The following is a 5,000-nucleotide window of genomic DNA, read 5'->3' on the forward strand; positions in this document are numbered from 1 at the left end:
CCGGCAAAACAGTATTGCCATCTATGAAAATAGGGCGACACCACATGCAATACCGCCATCTATGCGCATCTGACAACACTACGTCCGCACCACAAAACATACCGCCATCTGTAGGTCTCCCGCAACATGACCTCCTCCAACGACGATACCGCCATCTATGCGACGCCAAGCCGATTAAGACAGCGATGGCGCCACAGTGCCCGCCTTTCGACGCCACCCACAAAGCCTGCAGCCTCTGTCGACCATAGCACCCAATCTCCAGTGGCTCTGCCGCACGAAGCCGTGGACCGGCAATGACTCCACCCGCACCCGTTCGTGCACCACCCCAACCGCCAAACTCGCACCTCCAGCGGATGAACGGCGGAAGTTTCCCGCACTCGTAAAGTGCAATCCACCCCTATAACTTGCGTTTCATGAAGAGTTATTTCCAATATGCGACATTCCCGCTGTCCCTATACATGAGCCGCGACCTGTACCACTTACGAGCGAGAGACGCGATCGCGTTGCTCACTGTACGGCGTCCGATACCGAGCCATCAGCATGTCGGTCCCATGCGCGTTGCACTCGCACTCGCAGTCGCAAAAACGTGGGGCAAATATATTACGCGGAAGAGCTATAACAGACCGAGCCCCACTGCATGGGGAGAGTCTTTGTCACTAATGTACACAGATGGAACATTTTGGACTGGAACCAGATTACCCGTACACACGGCGCTGATTAGTAATCAATGCAGAGCCATCAAACTACAGCAAATATACACAACTGTCCGTATACATGCTGAAAGAGTCTGCCCACAATGGGAACCACACGTCAGCCAGACACTCTGATCACGCACCACTCTCTGCTTCTAACGGGCGCACATACAATATGTAAGCACCAGCATGGAACAACATCCAGTGCATCTTCTCCGCCACATTACACAATCCACACTATCACAACCAGACCAGGAGGTCCATGCGGAAAATACAATATCCCAGCCTTTCGACATCCACCATTGCGCAGACCAGGCACCAACACCCACACATGTCCTATACAACGGTGCACCCAACATCACAATAGTACCTCCTGTCACAGCGCACAAACAATGACATGAGTCAAAGACACAGGTCTCACACAAGCATAGAATTGGAGCGCCGCCTCTAATAAGCCAAAGGTGCATCCTGACGTGACAAATCTGATCATGTCACAAGCATTCACTTACTATAATCACTATCAAGGAACCTGCCGCCCCCGCCCCCCCCCCCCTACACCTTTCCTTACAACAACGTGTAACCTAACCTAACCTAACCTATGTTGTACCTTAACCTAACCTATGTTGTACCTTAACCTAACCTATGTTGTACCTTAACCTAACCTATGTTGTACCTTAACCTAACCTATGTTGTACCTTAACCTAACCTATGTTGTACCTTAACCTAACCTATGTTGTACCTTAACACTAACCTATGTTGTACCTTAACCTAACCTATGTTGTACCTTAACCTAACCTATGTTGTACCTTAACCTAACCTATGTTGTACCTTAACCTAACCTATGTTGTACCTTAACCTAACCCATGTTGTACCTTAACCTAACCCATGTTGTACCTTAACCTAACCCATGTTGTACCTTAACCTAACCCATGTTGTACCTTAACCTAACCCATGTTGTACCTTAACCTAACCCATGTTGTACCTTAACCTAACCCATGTTGTACCTTAACCTAACCCATGTTGTACCTTAACCTAACCCATGTTGTACCTTAACCTAACCCATGTTGTGCCTTAACCTAACCCATGTTGTGCCTTAACCTAACCCATGTTGTGCCTTAACCTAACCCATGTTGTGCCTTAACCTAACCCATGTTGTGCCCTAACCTAACCCATGTTGTGCCCTAACCTAACCCATGTTGTGCCCTAACCTAACCCATGTTGTGCCCTAACCTAACCCATGTTGTCCCCTAACCTAACCCATGTTGTCCCCTAACCTAACCCATGTTGTCCCCTAACCTAACCCATGTTGTGCCCTAACGTAACCCATGTTGTGCCTTAACGTAACCCATGTTGTGCCTTAACGTAACCCATGTTGTGCCTTAACGTAACCCACGTTGTCCGCTAACGTAACCCACGTTGTCCGCTAACGTAACCCACGTTGTCGCCTAAACCTGCTCTGTAATTGTTATACGACTCGTTCAATTAGTGTAGTGTTGCCCACCCGCAACCCTCGCAATATAGTTCGCTACTCGCACTGCCCGCTCCCCTGTGTATCGCTTCATGTTAAACACCTTGCAAGTCTTGCTGACTTTCCACATGCTCCTGCTGTACACTGTAATGTGGATGGCAGCAGGACGTACATGCCGCCCCCCCCCCCCCCACCCCTCCCCACGTCCCCACGTCCCCACCTTGCCCCCTGCCTTCGCAAGCTGGTTGGTGACAAGTTTGCATGTTCAATGCCCTTCGCATGCGACGTACGCAGGCTACGTTGTGGTGCGGCCTGTGTCAACTGTCCGCTGATGTCGTACGCGTGAACCACAATCTGTACTGCACATTCGTCCTTATGTACTGAATGATACATCGTGGCACATGTTTGACCGTACAACGACTGCGCCCAAAAACGGCGGACCATACAGTGCAAATATTGTGCACGCAGCTACGTGTCGTCTCCCTATGAGAGCTGGATTGCAGTGTGGTACGCCATAGAGACGTGTGGGAGGAACGGACGCCGTGGATGGCGATCAGCATGAGCTGTGTGTTGATGTATTCGGACCTAGTCGTCTCTCCTCAAACACCGTGATAGCATGGTGCACCGCGTTCCATATCTGCGACATGCTACAGAGGCCGGTTGACAGTCGTTCGAGCAATGGACATCGCATACGTACGGGGGCCACCTTCCACGTATTGTCTAGGCGTGCACATTTTGTTGCGTGTATGTGGGCAGACGTAGTGTGGCGTGACACCTGACACAGGCATGCAATAATCGTTGAAGTTGCTAATGGCGATGGACGCCTACGTTTTCTGGTGAAGTTACGCAAATGAAGAAATGGTAACCCGTTGTGGTGCGGTTGTTCTCGCTAGGGGTGAATCGGTGATGGCGACGATAGGTTGAGGTACTAACCGGTTGTTCCAGCGATACCCACCATGCCGATGAAACTGAACGGCATCTGGGTGTGAAGCGATACGCGGTGGTGGCTGGGTGGGACCGTCCCCGGCCGGTGAGGGGGCGCCTCCCGGCGTGCTGGCCGCGCGGTGCGTGGGCGCACGCGCTACAGCCGGCTGGTGGGGGCGGCCAGTGGCAGGCGCGCCGGCCGACGGACGCGGCAGGCGTCGCAGCTGCGCGCCGGCGCACCCTGCGCGCGGCGCCGTGCGGCCAAAGTAGGTCCTCGCGGGCCCGGTGCGAAGCGCGGTGGACATCTTCAGTGTGCTGGTCCGATTGAGGACTGTGTGCGTTGAGGATGCGCCGCCGCCCGGCGCTCGGCGCCGCGACGCCGTCTGCTGCTCGGTCGCCCCAGCGGTTCTCGCTGGTGGTTTGTATCGCAGCTGTGCGGATGTGTTGGCGCGTGCGCTGTGCTGGGAGAGTTCGCTTCGGCACCCAAGTGGGGCTTTTGTCCTTCTGTGGCGCTGGCGTTGGAGCTGCCGGTCACCGTAGGTGGCGCGTGTTGTCTCCCGCCGGCAATGCCACGACAGCACGCTCCCGGGCCTCTGTCGGCAGCGGCAAGCTCAGTTGGGAGCACGGGTGGTCGCACCGAAAGCGTCTACTCGCCTAACTCCGGGCGATTGCGCCTCTCTCGAACCCGACCAAGTACTTGGGACGGCGCTGCGCGCCGCCGGGACCTGAGAGGGTTTCGAGGTGTATTGTGCAGGGGAGCTCAGCCTCCTCCTGTTTGCAGAATGATTGAGCGGACGCTTGCGTGTTCGCGCGGGGCCCCCGGGACACACTCCCGGGCGGCCGGCTGCTCAGCTCTAGTTGGCGCAGCTCCCTGGTTGATCCTGCCAGTAGTCATATGCTTGTCTCAAAGATTAAGCCATGCATGTCTCAGTACAAGCCGCATTAAGGTGAAACCGCGAATGGCTCATTAAATCAGTTATGGTTCCTTAGATCGTACCCACGTTACTTGGATAACTGTGGTAATTCTAGAGCTAATACATGCAAACAGAGTCCCGACCAGAGATGGAAGGGACGCTTTTATTAGATCAAAACCAATCGGTCGGCTCGTCCGGTCCGTTTGCCTTGGTGACTCTGAATAACTTTGGGCTGATCGCACGGTCCTCGTACCGGCGACGCATCTTTCAAATGTCTGCCTTATCAACTGTCGATGGTAGGTTCTGCGCCTACCATGGTTGTAACGGGTAACGGGGAATCAGGGTTCGATTCCGGAGAGGGAGCCTGAGAAACGGCTACCACATCCAAGGAAGGCAGCAGGCGCGCAAATTACCCACTCCCGGCACGGGGAGGTAGTGACGAAAAATAACGATACGGGACTCATCCGAGGCCCCGTAATCGGAATGAGTACACTTTAAATCCTTTAACGAGTATCTATTGGAGGGCAAGTCTGGTGCCAGCAGCCGCGGTAATTCCAGCTCCAATAGCGTATATTAAAGTTGTTGCGGTTAAAAAGCTCGTAGTTGGATTTGTGTCCCACGCTGTTGGTTCACCGCCCGTCGGTGTTTAACTGGCATGTATCGTGGGACGTCCTGCCGGTGGGGCGAGCCGAAGGCGTGCGACCGCCTCGTGCGTGCTCGTGCGTCCCGAGGCGGACCCCGTTGAAATCCTACCAGGGTGCTCTTTATTGAGTGTCTCGGTGGGCCGGCACGTTTACTTTGAACAAATTAGAGTGCTTAAAGCAGGCAAGCCCGCCTGAATACTGTGTGCATGGAATAATGGAATAGGACCTCGGTTCTATTTTGTTGGTTTTCGGAACCCGAGGTAATGATTAATAGGGACAGGCGGGGGGCATTCGTATTGCGACGTTAGAGGTGAAATTCTTGGATCGTCGCAAGACGAACAGAAGCGAAAGCATTTGC

At 53.7% G+C, this 5,000-nt stretch overlaps 1 non-coding gene across 1 annotated transcript in view; it reads left to right on the top strand.

Annotated features, from left to right (window-relative positions):
• The first annotated feature begins 3,952 nt into the window (after nt 1-3,952).
• Nucleotides 3,953-5,000, top strand: part of LOC124741746 — a 1,910-nt gene continuing 862 nt past the window's right edge. The window contains exon 1 of the ribosomal RNA XR_007010059.1: nt 3,953-5,000. This exon is cut by the window's right edge and continues 862 nt beyond it. This is a non-coding gene — a ribosomal RNA (small subunit ribosomal RNA).

Source organism: Schistocerca piceifrons, unplaced genomic scaffold (genome assembly GCF_021461385.2).
Source record: "Schistocerca piceifrons isolate TAMUIC-IGC-003096 unplaced genomic scaffold, iqSchPice1.1 HiC_scaffold_1980, whole genome shotgun sequence".
Classification (NCBI taxonomy): Eukaryota; Metazoa; Arthropoda; class Insecta; order Orthoptera; family Acrididae; genus Schistocerca; species Schistocerca piceifrons.